The sequence below is a fragment of the Ovis canadensis genome, chromosome 21 (genome assembly GCF_042477335.2).
Source record: "Ovis canadensis isolate MfBH-ARS-UI-01 breed Bighorn chromosome 21, ARS-UI_OviCan_v2, whole genome shotgun sequence".
Classification (NCBI taxonomy): Eukaryota; Metazoa; Chordata; class Mammalia; order Artiodactyla; family Bovidae; genus Ovis; species Ovis canadensis.
The window spans coordinates 34209418-34225357 of record NC_091265.1 but is presented as its reverse complement, the minus strand read 5'-3'; the positions used below and the strand labels follow the sequence as shown (position 1 = coordinate 34225357).

The 15940-nt window shown below is 39.8% G+C and overlaps 1 pseudogene; it reads left to right on the top strand.

The window, feature by feature from the left end:
• The first annotated feature begins 6266 nt into the window (after window positions 1-6266).
• LOC138427140 (dynein axonemal light chain 1 pseudogene) lies at window positions 6267-6838 on the top strand (annotated as a pseudogene).
• Window positions 6839-15940: the final 9102 nt, after the last annotated feature.

Here is a 15940-nt window from a genome sequence, read left to right as displayed (position 1 = left end):
TCATGAAAATTGAATAAATAAAAATATGAGGTGTGGACTTCCCTAGTGGTCTAGTGGTTAAGAAATCTGCCCGTCAATGCACAGTACACGGGTTCAATCCCTGGTCTGAGATGATTTCACAAGCTGCAGGGCAACTAAGCCCAAGTGCCACAACTACTGAGCCTGTGCTTTAGAGATCAAGAGCTGCAACAACTGAGCCCGCCTGCCCTGGAGCCAGTGCTCTGCAAGGAGAGAAGCCACCACAGTGAGTATTCCACACACGGCAACTAAAGAAAGCCCATGCAAAGCATGAAAACACAGTGTACCCAAAGATAGATAAATAAATGAAAACATGGGTGGGAGGGCTTTCAGGGAGGGATTGACATGAGAACTGGTTCTTAATGGAGAAATAATGCAGGAGAGCAAGGCAGGGTTGGAACGGATGGCAGTGAGTGTGCTCAAGAGCCTGGACTTCAGAGTCCAAAGGACTCATGTCAGATTCTGGCTTCTCCTCACTAGACATGACTGTAGCTAGTCTCTTAGAATCTCTGGCATCATATTCCTCTAACAGAGGGGATACTCATGCTTTCCCTGAAAGCTTGTTGTATAGATCAGAGATAACACATGTAATTTTACTTGCTTAGTTTGGGCACATAATAAGCACTCCAGTGGCAGCTTGTATTGCTCTGGATTTGACACAGGGGTGTACCTGGAGTGTCCCAGGAATATAATGTTAGACAATTTGACTGGGACAGAGTGATTGTGTGGAAGCATAAGAAGTGAGCCTGAGGCATGTTATGTGCTAGACAGAACCTAAGACTAGAAGTCAACTGAACCTCAGTTTCAGTTCTTGATCTCATTTCTAAGACAAGTCACTCTCACTTTCTCTGAGTCTTTCTTTCCCATATGTAAAGTGAGGTGTCAGTCATTTCTCTCCCTGGCTAAGTATCAGAATCATCTAGAGTGCTTTTAGAAATTCTAATGACCATACGGTACCCCAGACCAGCTAAATCTGAACTTCTGGTGCTGGGACTCCAGACAGTAGACTTTTTAAAAAAACTTTTTTTAAATTGAAGTACATATTTAATATATTCAGGGACTTCCCTGGTGGTTCAGTGGCTAAGACTCTGAGCTCACAATGCAGGGGGACTGGATGGTTCAATCTCTGGTCAGAGAACTAGATCCCATATGCTGCAAGTAAGAATTCACATGCTGCAATAAAGATCGAAGATACTGCATGCCACAACTAAGACCTAGTGCAGCCAAATAAATTAATTACATAAAAAATACATATTTAATGTATTTAATTTGATTAGTTTGGACATATGCATACAGCCATGGGGGCTTCCTAGGTGGCGCTAGTGGTAAAGAACCCTCCTGCATAAGAGACATTGGTTCAATCCCTAGATCAGGAAGATTTCCTGGAGGATGGTAAAGCAGCCCATTCCACTATTCTTGCCTGGAGAATCCCATGGACAGAGAGGCCAGGCAGGCTATAGTCCATGGGGTCACAAAGAATTGGACACAACTGAAGCCACGCACACACACATGTATACACCCATGATATTACTGAGGCTTCCCCTGTGGCTCAGCAGTTAACAATCTGCCTGCCAATGCAAGAGACCTGGAGATGTGGGTTAATATCTGGTCAGGAAGATCCCCTGGAGGAGGCAATGGCAACCCACTTCAGTATTTTTGCCTGGGAAATAAGATCCCTGGAGGAGGAAATGGCAACCCACTCCAGTATTCTTGCCTGGGAAATCCCATGGACAAAGAAGCCTGGCGGGGTACAGTCCTTGGGACTGCAAAAAAGTTGGACACAACTGAGTGACTAAACCACAACAACAACATAGTAAGTCTTGATATGTATTTGTGTAAGTTCTCCAAATTAATTATTCTTTAAAATGGCTTCACAGGTGACACTAGTGGTAAAGAATCTGCCTGCCAATGCTAGGAGACACAGGAAATACAGGTTTGATTCTTGGGCCAGGGAGATCTCCTGGAGCAGGAAAAGGCCACCCGCTCCAGTATTCTTGCCTGGAAAATTCCATGGGCAGAGGAGCCTTGTGGGCTATAGTCCACGGGGCTGCTGAGAGTCAGACACAACTTAGCAACTGAACAACAGCAAATGATATTGCCACCAAGATAAAGATAACAAACATGTCCATCACCTTTAAAAGTTTCCTTGTGACCCATTATTTTGTGTGTGTGGTAAGAATATTTAACATGAGGTCTATCCTCCTAATATATTTAAATGCACAATACTGTGCTGTCAACTATAGGTACTATGTTGTACAATAGGTCTCTAGAATTTATTCCCCTAGCATAATTGAAACTTACTCATTGAATAACTCCCTATTTCCCCCTTCTCCCAGCCCTTGGCAACCTATTCTAGTCTCAGATTCTACAAGTTTGACTATTTTAGATACTTCATATAAGGGGTGTTGAAAAGCAGAGACATCACTCTGCCTATAAACATCTGTATAGTCAAGGCTCTGGTCTTCCCAGTGATCACATACGGTTGTGAGAGTTGGATCGTAAAGAAGGCAGAGTGCCAACTGATGTCTTCAAACTATGGTGTTGCAGAAGACTCCTTAGAGTCCCTTGGACTGCAAGGAGATCAAACCAATCAATCTTAAAGGAAATCAGCCCCAAATACTCATTGGAAGGACTGATGCTGAAACTGAAGCTCCAGTATTTTGGCCACCCTGAGGCAAATAGCCAACTCATTGGAAAGGTCCCTTATGCTGGGAAAGATTGAGGCAGAAGGAAATGGCGTCAGAGGATGAGATGGCTAGATGGCATCGCCAATGCGATGGACATGAACTTTGGCAAATTCTGGGAGATTGTGAGGGACAGGGAGACCTGGTGTGCTGCAGTCCATGGGGTCATGAAGAGTCAGACAACTTGGCAATTGAACGACAACAATACAGTATTTGTCCTTATAATACTGGCATATTTCACTTAGAATAATATCCTCCAGGTTCATCCATGTTGTTGCAAATGGTAGGCCTTCCTTCTTTTTTAAGATTGAATAATATCCCATTCTATGTATATACTGCATTTTCTTTGTATATTCATCTGCTGGTGGACATTTGTTTTCATATTTTGGCTACTGGGAATAGTGCTGCAACAGGTACGAGAGTGCAAACATCTCCTTGAGATCTTGATTTTAATTCTTCTGGATATACACTCAGAAAAGGAATTACTAGATAATATGGTAGTTTTAGGGGCTTTCCATGTGGCTCAGTGGTAAAGAATCTGCCTGCCAATGCAGGAGACATGGGTTCGATCCTAGGAAGATCCCCTGGTGAAAGAAATGGCAACCCACTGAAGTATTCTTGCCTGGAGAATCCCATGCAGAGAGGAGCCTAGTGGGTTACAAGCCATGGGATCACAGCATGGGACATGACTGAGCATGCACACACCAATGGTAGTTTTATTTAATTTTTTGAAGAATCTCTAAACTATTTCCCATAGTGTAATAGCTGGGTTATTTAAATTCCCAGCAAGAGTGTATAAGGGTTCCAGTTTCTCCAAATCCTCACAAACACTAATCTTTTGAGTGGTTGTGTTTGTTTTTCAGTAGCCACCTTAACAAGTGTGAGGTGATATCACTTTGTGGGTTTTTTGGTTTGTTTTTGGTTTTGCTGGCTCTCTCTAGTTGTGGTGAGTGGGAGCTACTCTTCATTGCGGTGTGTAGGCTTCTCATTTTGGTGGCTCCTTCCACTGTGGAGCACAGGCTCTAGGCGCATGGGCTTCAGTAGTTGCAGCACAAAGGCTCAGGAGTTGTGGTTCGAGGGCCCTAGAGGGCACTGGCTCCAGTAGTCATGGCACACAGGCTTAGTTGCTCTGTGGCCTGTGGAATCTTCCCAGACAAGGGATGGAACCTGTGTCCCCTACACTAGCAGGTGGATTTTAATCCATTGTACCATCAGGGAAGTCCCTCATTGTGGTTTTGATTTGCTTTCCCTGATGGTTAGTGATGTTTATTACCTTTTCATATACCTTGTGGCCATATACATGTCTTCTTTGGAGAAATATGTTTTTAAATTCTTTCCTGTTTTTCATTTGGGTTATTTTTCTGCTACCAAGTTGTAGGAGTTTCTTGTGCATTTGGGATGTTAACCTCTTACCAGATAAATGGCTTGAAAATATCTTCTTACATTCCATGGATTGCCTTTTCACTCTTGTAATGATTCCCTTTACCATAAAGAAATTTTTTAATTTGATGCAGTCTCTACTTTCTCACTCCACACACAAAAATAATTAAAATGGATTAAAGACATAAATGTAAGGCCAGAAACCATAAAACTTCTAGAAGAAAACATAGGAACTACACTTTGTAACATCAGTCTTAGTAATATCTCTTTGGATATGTCTCCTCAGGCAAGAGAAACAAAAACTAAACAAATGTGATGACACCAAGCCACAAACATTTTGCGCAACAAAGGAAACTATAAACAAAACAAAACAACAGCTTACTGAATGAGAGGAGATATTTGCAAATGATTTATCTGATAAGGGGCTAATGTTTAAAATATGCAAAGAATTCATACAACTCAACATCAAAAAAACAACCTGATTAAAAATGGACAGAGAACCTCAATAGGCATTTTTCCAAAGGAGACAGAAGGATTGCCAACAGGCACATAAAAGCATCAAAAATCATCAGGGAAATGCAAATCAAAATCACAGTGAAATATCCCCTCACACCTCTCAGAATGTCAACATCTATTCTCAAAAAAACAACAACAACAACAACAAATAACAAGTGGAGAAAAGGGAACTCTTGTGCACTGTTGGGAATGTAAATTGGTGCAGCCACTCTGGAAAACAATATAGAGGTTTCTCAAAAAACTAGAAATAGAAGTACCATATATGGAGAAGGGAATGGCAATTGGAGAAGGCAATGCAATCCACTTCAGTATTCTTGCCTGGACAATCCCATGGACAGAGAAGCCTGGCAGGCCACAGTCCAAAGGGTCGCAGAGAGTTGGACACGACTGAACAACTAATACTACTACTACTACCATATAATCCAGTAATTCTACTTTTGGGTATATATCTGAAGAAAATGAAAACACTAATTTGAAAAGATATATGCTCCTCTATGTACATTGTAGCATTATTTATAATATCCAAGATATGGAAGCAAACACAAGTGCCCATCAGTAGAAGAATGGAAAAAGATACAGCAGAAAATTTTTTGTTGTTCAGTCTCTCAGTCATGTCCAACTCTTTGTGACCCCATTTACCACAGCACAGCAGGCTTCCCTGTCCTTCACCATCTCCTGGTGTTTGCTCAAACTCATGTCCATTGAGTTGGTGATGCCATCCAACCATCTCATCCTCTGTCATCCCCTTCTCCTCCTGCCTTCAATCTTTCCCGGCATCAGGGTCTTTTCCAATAAGTCAGCTTTTCCCAGGTGGCCAAAGTATTAGAGCTTCAGCTTAAGCATCAGTCCTTCCAATGAATATTCAGGGTTGATTAAATGTACCTGTTGGTAAAAGTAAAGTCCAATGCTGTAAAGAACAATACTGCATAGGAGTCCGAATGTTTGGTCCATGAATCTAGGTAAATTGTAAGTGGTCAGACAGGAGATGGCAAGAGTGAATATTGACATTTTAGAAATCATTGAACTAAAATGGACAGGAACGGGTGAATTTAATTCAGATGACCCTTATATCTACTACTGCAGGCAAGAATCCCTTAGAAGAAATGGAGTAGCCCTCACACAAAAGACTGAAATGTAACTCTTTGGTGCAATCTCAAAAACAACAGAATGATCTTGGTTTGTTCCCAAGGCAAACCATTCAATATCACAGTAATCTAAGTCTACGCCCCAACCACTGATACCAAAGAAGCTGGAGCTGAATGGTTCTATGAAGACCTACAAGATTTTCTAGAACTAACACCAAAAAGAGATGTCCTTTTCATCATAGGGAACTGGAATGCAAAAGCAGGAAGTCAAGAGAATCCCGGAGTAACAGGCAAATTTGGCCTCGGAGTACAAAATGAAGCAGGACAAAAGCTAACAGAGTTTTGTCGGTCACAGCAAACACCCTCTTCCAACAACAGTGGAAAATTACTCAGTCTTTAAAAAAAAAAAAAAGAAATCTTGTCATCTGCAATAGAATGGATAGACCTAGAGGATATTATGTTGTCAAATAAGTCAGAGAAAGGCAGATAATGTATGATTTCACTTATATGTGGAATCTAAGAAATGAAACAAATGAACAAACAGAACAAAACACAAACAGGAGTGACAGTAGCAAATGCCAGAATGGCAAAAGCAACAACAGTCAAAGAAGCACTAGCCAGGGGGGAAGAGAAAACCAGCCAGAAGCCATCTGAAGCCAGAGAGATAAAGCTGTATGCCCAGATTCCCCCTGTAGAGAAGATGGACATACCATTGGCCACACATTCTAACTGTGAGAAGCTTTCACTGACTACAAACTGCGTTGAAAAAACTGCAAACCTAATGACTTAAAAACCTTAAGAATATTGTCTTTAGGAAGAAACAACACAAACAACTTAAATGAACTGGAAGTAGTAGGGGACACATTAGAAGAACTGTGGATCCCCTACAATTTTATTGAGAAGTTGAAAGGGACCCATGTAATGAAGGAACTGAAGATTCTTTACATGTCTAATAACCTGGTGAAAGACTGGGCTGAATTTGTGAAGCTGGCAGAACTGCCATGCCTAGAAGACCTGGTGTTTGTAGGCAATCTCTTGGAATCGAAACATTCTGCTGAGGGGAACTGGATTGAAGAGGCAACCAAGAGAATGCCCAAACTGAAAAAGCTACATGGTACCCCAGTAGTTAAAGAAGATGAGGAAGAAGGTAACTAACACTACATTTTCCACTTTGTGTTAACTTCTTTAAATATCGTAAGAATAGATAAGTTTTAAATAGTTGTCTATTTTAAAGATACTGTGTGGGGCAAATGGTTCTTAAACCTCTCATTCCTTTCTTATATTCACTTAAACCCATTCAGTATTTCTCCAACAATAACACCAACCTTATATATTCTAGTTCTCTTTTTAGAAACTATACATTTACAGTTTTTTCTTCAGTCCCAATTACATACTGTGTGGCCCCATCTACTGAAACCTTTATAGTCTGGTCATTTTTAACAACAAAAGAATAAGTGTGTTGCTTTATTCGGTTTGTTTAGATTTTTTAGGCCAGGCATTTAAATATATACACCTAACTTTTGAATCTGTAGGCCATTTTTCCTGAAGGTCCATCTCTTTATGACTCAGTAGCACAAATGTGTCATGTGTTTGGTTTGGGAAGAGTTCCTCTTAGAAATACAGCAGCAGCCCTAGAATCAAGACACCAAAGTTGAATTAGAAGAGATAGGGTGAAAAAAGGAAAAATTAGTACCTTGGTGGCCTTATAGCCCATGTTATATTTATTTATCTTTTGTTCCACAAGTGTGTGCATTGTCAACTGGAATTTACATTGTGTTAACCTCCACATCCACTCAAGTCCTGTGCACAATCAGCCACTTCTTCTATGATCCAAGTCAGTGGTTAAAATGACTGTCATGATCGCCCCTTTGACCAATACTTTGGCCTTATTACACATGTGGACCTGATCTTAGGCAAACTTTTTTGGTTTATACTTCCTTGTTTGTTTGATAAGGAAATGCAGATAAGCAGTAGTTATATTTAAATTCCTAGACTAAATGTTGATTATTCATATTTTTAAAATTTTTCCCTAATAACGTCGATCTATTGACTCTCATGTTGAAAGAAGTAATTACTGTAAAGGTATAGAGCTTAAAAGACTGAATTTGGTACCTTTCAATAAGTCAAATTTAGTATTTCAAAATATATTTTTAGAAATGTTTAACAGCTCTAAAAATGAATTATGTAAATAGCTGTGGAAGGAAAAGAGATGTCTCATTACAGAATCCCAGGCAAATGGTAATATTTTTAAGGACTGCCTCTTCTATGAAGGACACTAGGTGACTTAACCTCAGAACTGCAAAGCAATAGCTGGATGCAGAGTTTAGAATTTATCATATATGAAAAATTGTTTTTGGAAAATTCAAGATATGGTAGTCAGTAATCCAGATGAAGTCCATAGTAGGCCATGACTGAGTCACTAACAGATTGCAAAAAAGAAGTCAAGAAGCCCTCTGCCAAACTGTGCCGAAAGTCCTGCAATCAGAGACTATTAATGCTTGCTATTAATATTTCCCCATTTACTTGTGTAAAACCAGTCAAAGAAACAAAACTGGTCCTGGCTTTCAGAAGTTTTCAGCTATCATTTAAGTAGGAACTACATGACTTCTCTGAATCACTCTGATCAAAAGGGACCAATGCTTTGACAATCAATTGTAAATAAAAGCTTAGTACTTTTTTAGCTTACTTTTGCTCTTCCTTAGTTTGATAGGAAGAAATCTTTGCTCTGACTGGCTTGTACAGTCAGAGCCTTTGAGTATTTCTTTTCCGAAACATAGACAATGAGAATTACCCTTGGTGATATTTAAGTCCCATAAACTAAGAGGAAAAATGATCTTCTTTTCTTGTACTTTGCACTTCATCTAGTTGGTAAGTTTGAAGCCATGTTGCTACACATGGATGTATTTTCAAAAGTTACACTGGAAGTGAATATAATAGGGAATGAATGAATGATTTCATATTGAATTTATTTATAAAATGGCTTACACTGTTGATTTTTTAAATTCTGTAGTATAGAAACTAATTTTCTGTTTCTCCTTTAAAAAAATTAATTGGAGGCTAATTGCTTTATCTTCTTGTTTCTTAATGTCTTTTAATTACTGGTAGTTCTCAGAGAAGTGTAGGTGCTTTTCTGTATTCATTTCACACAAAATTTATAATTCAGTTTCACTCAACAAATATTTGAATGACTTCTGTGCATCTTTTTCTTAGAGCCAGAATTCATGTCATTAGAAAATGAAAGATAATGTATATGAAGAAGTTCAGAATATTCTTTCAAATAATTCTTTATGTCATCCTTTACTGCTGCAAATTTAGCTGATAGTAAATATTTTCCATTTATGCTTCTTGGATTAGATATTTGACCTCCTTGGAATGGATTCTTCTCTGTGTTCCTTGTTTAAAGCATAATGCCATTTTAGTGGATCATTCAATTTCTTCTATTCCTGTAGTGATGGAATCAGTGAAAGTGAAAAGTGAAGGTCTCTCAGTTGTGTCTGACTCCTTGTGATCCTATAGACTGTAGCCCTCCAGGCTCCTATGTCCATGGAGTTCTCCAGGCCAGAATCCTGGAGTGGGGAGCTGTTCCCTTCTCCTGGGGATCTTCCAAACCCAGGGATTGAACCAGTGTCTCCTACATTGCCCACACATTCTTTACCAGCTGAGCCACCAGGGAATCAGTACAGTATTTCAATTCTTCACAGGAAATTTTATTATAGCCTAATGAGGAATTCAGCTTTCCTATGTTCCCTAATTCTAATCTTATGTTTGTATTACCCAGTCAGGTCTTGAAAGACTTTTGTGTTCTTTGTAAATAGGAGTTTGTTCCTTTAAACCAGAGTTTCTCAACCTGGAACTATTAATATTTTATGCTGGATAGTGTTGCAGGGGATGACTGTTCTTTGTAGTATGGAATGTTTAGCAGCATCTCTGGCTTTTACCCACTAGATGCCAGTAGAATACTGTCCCAATTTGTGACAACTGAAATGTCTTTAGACATTGCCATCTGTCCTTTGGGAAATAAGGGTGGGAACAGATTCGCCCCTGGTTAAGAACCAGTGCTTTGTAGCAACATTCCTTTTTCCAAAGTCCATTTGTTTTCAGTCTGTAATCATATGCTACCTGAGTTGTTTCAGAGAAGGTGATGTATTTGATAATCATGGATGGAAGGAAATAGTCACTGGTGTTTTCTTCTGTAATGCTCTTTTAAATAATTTTTATGTAACATTAGAAAGTCAGGGCTGGAAGGCTCAACTTACTTTTTTCAGCAGGGTCTCCACTTTTATTGTTTAGCATTCTTAGTTATTTTTGGACAATAAGTATTAACCTACCTCTCCTTGCTATCAACAGAATCCAACTTTATGATAGTTTTGCTTTGCCTCTGAAGTTTAACATTTTGAGTATACTTTAGAAAACATATCTTCATTCTTTAGGTGTTCTTGATTCATTCATTGTCCAATAACGCACAAATTCTGTAGACTGTAGCAGTCATTAAATAAGAAATTATTGTTTTGCCAAGAAAACGTACTGGTCATAGCAAACACCCTCTTCCAACAACACAAGAGAAGACTCTACACATGGACATCACCAGATGGTCAACACCAAAATCAGATTGATTATATTCTCTGCAGCAAAAGATGGAGAAGCTCTATACAGTCAAGAAAAACAAGACCAGGAGCTGACTGTGGCTCAGATCATGAACTCCTTATTACCAAATTCAGATTTAAATTGAAGAAAGCAGGGAAAACCGCTAGTCCATTCAGGTATGACCTAAATCAAATCCCTTATGATTATACAGTGGAAGTGAGAAATAGATTTAAGGGCCTAGATCTGATAGATAGAGTGCCTGATGAACTACGGAATGAGGTTTGTGACATTGTACAGGAGACAGGGATCAAGACCATCCCCATGGAAAAGAAATGCAAAAAAGCAAAATGGCTGTCTGGGGAGGCCTTACAAAGAGCTGTGAAAAGAAGAGAGGCAAAAAGCAAAGGAAAAAAGGAAAGATATAAGCATCTCAATGCAGAATTCCAAAGAACAGCGAGAAGAGATAAGAAAGCCTTCTTCAGTGATCAATGCAAAGAAATAGAGGAAAAGAACAGAATGGGAAAGACTAGAGATCTCTTCAAGAAAATTAGAGATACCAAGGGAACATTTCATGCAAAGATGGGCTCGATAAAGGACAGAAATGGTATGGACCTAACAGAAGCAGAAGATATTAAGAAGAGGTGGCATGAACACACGGAAGAACTGTACAAAAAAGATCTTCACGACCCGGATAATCATGATGATGTGATCACTCATCTAGAGCCAGACATCCTGGAATGTGAAGTCAAGTGGGCCTTAGAAAGCATCACTACAAACAAAGCTAGTGGAGGTGATAGAATTCCAGTTGAGCTGTTTCAAATCCTGAAAGATGATGCTGTGAAAGTGCTGCTCTCAATATGCCAACAAATTTAGAAAACTCAGCAGTGGCCACAGGACTGGAAAAGGTCAGTTTTCATTCTAATCCCAAAGAAAGGCAATGCCAAAGAATGCTCAAACTACTGCGCAATTGCACTCATCTCACACGCTAGTAAAGTAATGCTCAAAATTCTCCAAGCCAGGCTTCAGCAATGCATGAACCATGAACTCCCTGATGTTCAAGCTGATTTTAGAAAAGCAGAGGAACGAGAGATCAAATTGCCAGCATCCACTGGATCATGGAAAAAGCAAGAGAGTTCCAGAAAAACATCTATTTCTGCTTTATTGACTATGCCAAAGCCTTTGATTGTGTGGATCACAATAAACTGTGGAAAATTCTGAGAGAGATGGGAATACCAGACCACCAGACCTGCCTCTTGAGAAATCTGTATGCAGGTCCGGAAGCAACAGTTAGAACTGGACATGGAACAACAGACTGGTTCCAAATAGGAAAAGGTGTACGTCAAGGCTGTATATTGTCACCCTGCTTATTTAACTTCTATGCAGAGTACAGCATGAGAAACGCTGGGCTGGAAGAAACACAAGCTGGAATCAAGATTGCTGGGAGAAATATCAATAACCTCAGATATGCAGATGACACCACCCTTGTGGCAGAAAGTGAAGAGGAGCTAAAAAGCCTCTTAATGAAAGTGAAAGAGGAGAGTGAAAAAGTTGGCTTAAAGCTCAACATTCAGAAAACGAAGATCATGGCATCTGGTCCCATCACTTCATGGGAAATAGATGGGGAAACAGTGGAAACAGTGTCAGACGTTATTTTTTTGGGCTCCAAAATCACTGCAGATGGTGACTGCAGCCATGAAATTAAAAGATGCTTACTCCTTGGAAGAAAAGTTATGACCAACCTAGATAGTGTTTTCAAAAGCAGAGACATTACTTTGCTGACTAAGGTCCATCTAGTCAAGGCTATGGTTTTTCCAGTGGTCATCTATGGATGTGAGAGTTGGACTGTGAAGAAGGCTGAGCGCTGAAGAATTGATGCTTTTGAACTGTGGTGTTGGAGAAGACTCTTGAGAGTCCCTTGGACTGCAAGGAGATCCAACCAGTCCATCCTGAAGGAGATCAACCCTGGGATTTCTTTGGAGGGAACGATGCTGAAGCTGAAACTCCAGTACTTTGGCCACCTCATGCAAAGAGTTGACTCATTGGAAAAGACTCTGATGCTGGGAGGGATTGGGGGCAGTAGGAGAAAGGGACGACCGAGGATGAGATGGCTGGATGGCAGCACGGAATGAATGGACATGAGTCTGAGTGAACTCCGGGAGATGGTGATGGACAGGGAGGCCTGGCGTGCTGCGATTCATGGGGTCGCAAAGAGTCGGACACGTCTGAGCAACTGAACTGAACTGAATTATATATGAAAGTAGCTGGTGTAGACAGTGGTTTTGCATGTGACCAGAAGAATGTCTGGTCAAGATAACTTGGCTGGTAACTTGGTATGGTTACTGGATCCATTCCACAAATAGAGGTGGTATAAGATGTTAATGTGGTTCCTCTGTAGAAAGAGAAATTTTGACTTGAATAGATACTTCTTCTGATACCTCTTACCAGTGGTCTAAAGTAGAATAAGGAGGAGTAAGAAATGAATCTTAACTCTTAACTTATCCTCAGAGTTGGTGATGTATAAGTTGAGTTGAAGGTAGTTGTCTATGTGACCAAAATCTTCTAGCTGGATTTTTCTTAGGACTAAATGGAAAAAGCATAGGGCCTAGAAAGGTTGGATTAAGACATTAACTTTAAAAAAAACTGGGGGGAAGTGTCAAAGCATCAGTCATGAGTAGTCTGATTGTCTAACTACAATCTGATTGTCTGTTTACAAAGACCTTACATTGTAAATATTGGAAAAGGGAGAAAAATAACTGTTAAATTGAAAGTTATCCTTTAGCAGAAAGCAATTCCTTTGGCATGCATTTTATTTGGCCTGCTTAATATGCCAGGAGAAATATCAATAACCTCAGACATGCAGATGACACCACCCTTATGGCAGAAAGTGAAGAGGAACTAAAAAGTCTCTTGATGAAAGTGAAAGAGGAGAGGGAAAAAGTTGGCTTAAAGCTCAACATTCAGAAAACGAAGATCATGGCATCTGGTCCCATCACTTCATGGGAAATAGATGGGGAAACAGTGGACACAGTGTCAGACTTTATTTTGGGGGGCTCCAAAACCACTGCAGATGGTGACTGCAGCCATGAAATTAAAAGACACTTGCTCCTTTGAAGAAAAGTTATGACCAACCTAGATAGTATATTCAAAAGCAGAGACATTACTTTGCCGACTAAGGTCCATCTAGTCAAGGCTATGGGTTTTCCTGTGGTCATCTATGGATGTGAGAGTTGGACTGTGAAGAAGGCTGAGCACTGAAGATTTGATGCTTTTGCACTGTGGTGTTGGGGAAGACTCTTGAGAGTCCCTTGGACTGCAAGGAGATCCAACCAGTCCATCCTGAAAGAGATCAGCCCTGGGATTTCTTTGGAGGGAATGATACTGAAGCTGAAACTCCAGTACTTTGGCCACCTCATGCGAAGAGTTGACTCATTGGAAAAGACTCTGATGCTGGGAGGGATTGGGGGCAGGAGGAGAAGGGGACGACAGAGGATGAGATGGCGGATGGCATCACTGACTCGATGGACGTGAATCTGAGTGAACTCCTGGAGTTGGTGATGGACAGGGAGGCCTGGCATGCTGCGATTCATGGGGTCGCAAAGTGTCAGACACGACTAAGCGACTGAACTGAACTGAATATATCTGTAAAAACAAATGCAGTGCAGCAGATCTGGTGCTTCTAACACAGCTAACTTGACCATATTCCTTTATCTTCACTTTAGCATGAGTGTTTTTAAATAAAGTGCAATCAAAAAAAATTAAGTGTATGTTTTTTTTTAATCACTGAGCTTTTAGAAAGCCTTCATTTATATCTCCATTCCTGCTTTATTATCAACCAGTGAATACAAAGGAATAAAATGAGCACTAGACTGAGTCTCACCTTTTTCTAACCTAAGATAAATTTTCACTTGACATTTGGAGGAGTCATAACTGAATTCTAGTTAATTTCCCATATTGGGCTGGTTAGAAGGGAACCAGCCAACCAAATTATGATCTAGCAAATTTAACAAGGAGGTGGGGGAGATGAAGCTATTTTACAGTAAATTTGCACTTTAAAATAAATTGGATGTTGGTGGAAAGTATTTTCAAAGGGCAGATGGATAAATACCTAGCCTGCATGTGGATATTTATTAGAAAATTAAAGTTCATCCTTGCTCATTCTAAGCCCACTGGAGCTGTAGTTGTGTGTCAACATAATCAGAGTCAGGATTTCCCTATTCCCTAGCTGGTGTCATCTTCCATGTCTGCTTCATCAACAGTTATCCCTCTAGGGGATTTATTAAGTAGAATTCTGCTACTCATAATGGAAACTTTGTGAGTTATCTTTCCTATATCTAGGTTTTAAAAATTAATTTTGATGTTGGCTAGATTAACTTGTGGCTAATGTTATAAGGGTGAGACGTTCTTTGCTTTTTTGATCAGCAGGGTACCTGCGTCTGAGGTGCTATTGCCTAGAGGATCAATCTCATCAAAAGACCAGTGAGTTGGTAGCCATAGAGAACATACATATAGGCAGCTCCTTCTCCCAGGGTGTCAGTCATGGTCACAAGCATCATTCCAGAGTCTTTGGCATCTAGAACCAAAGACTCCATTCTTCTCCATTTTGAAGAACATTTTAACATGTATTAATACTTTGGTATTAATAATCTTTTATATGCAGGAATTCTGTAACATGACTTTATGACTAAACTTATTGTGTTAAATTATTTAGAAATGTTGAGTTTCTGAATGTTATTTTGTAAGACTTGTTTTAAAATAATAATAAATTCTGTTATTAAAAAAAAAAACATACACAAACAGATTCATAGATCTAGAGAACAAACAGGTTGTTGCCCAAAGGGAGGGAGGTAGGAAGATGAGGAAAAGAGGTGAAGGAGATTAAGAGGTACAAACTTAAAGTTTCAAAATGAGTCACTGGGCTGAAATGAACACTGTGGGGAATATGATCAGTATTTATATAACATCTTTGTATTGTGACAGATTGTAACTAGATTTGTTGTGGTGATCATTTTGTAATTCATAGAAATAGCAAATAACTACATGTGTCCCAGGAACTAACATATGGGTTCAAATATGCTTCAAAAATAAACAAACTCTTAGAAAAAGAGATCAGATTCGTGGTGTGTGACAAGGGGGACTGAATGAAGATGCTCAAAAGGTACAAACTTACAGTTATAAGATAATTCAGCTCTGTTCAGTTCAGTTCAGTTCAGTCGCTCAGTCATGTCCGACTCTTTGCGACCCCATGAATTGCAGCACACCAGGCCTCCCTGTCCATCACCAGCTCCTGGAGTTTACCCAAACTCATGTCCATTGAATGTAATGTATAACATGACTAATATAATTAACACGGTTGTATATTATATATGAAAGTTATTGAGAGAGAAATCCTAAGAATTCTTGTAACCAAGCAGGATCACATGGGGCCTTCCTGGGAGCAGATCTCTCCTCCATATCCTCTGCTTTAGCTCCTCTCTGAAGTACTAAGATAATAGAATCTGGTACACATTTCCTGAGTTGTTTTACAGATGTGAAAAATCCCCACCAAATGGAAGATGTTAACTACTTGATGACCATGAGCACATAGGCCTAGGCCTAAGGATTGATAGTGTTAATCCCTGTGACACCACCCTGTTACCTCACCATCACCCAACTAGAACTGTGCATGAGCTGATC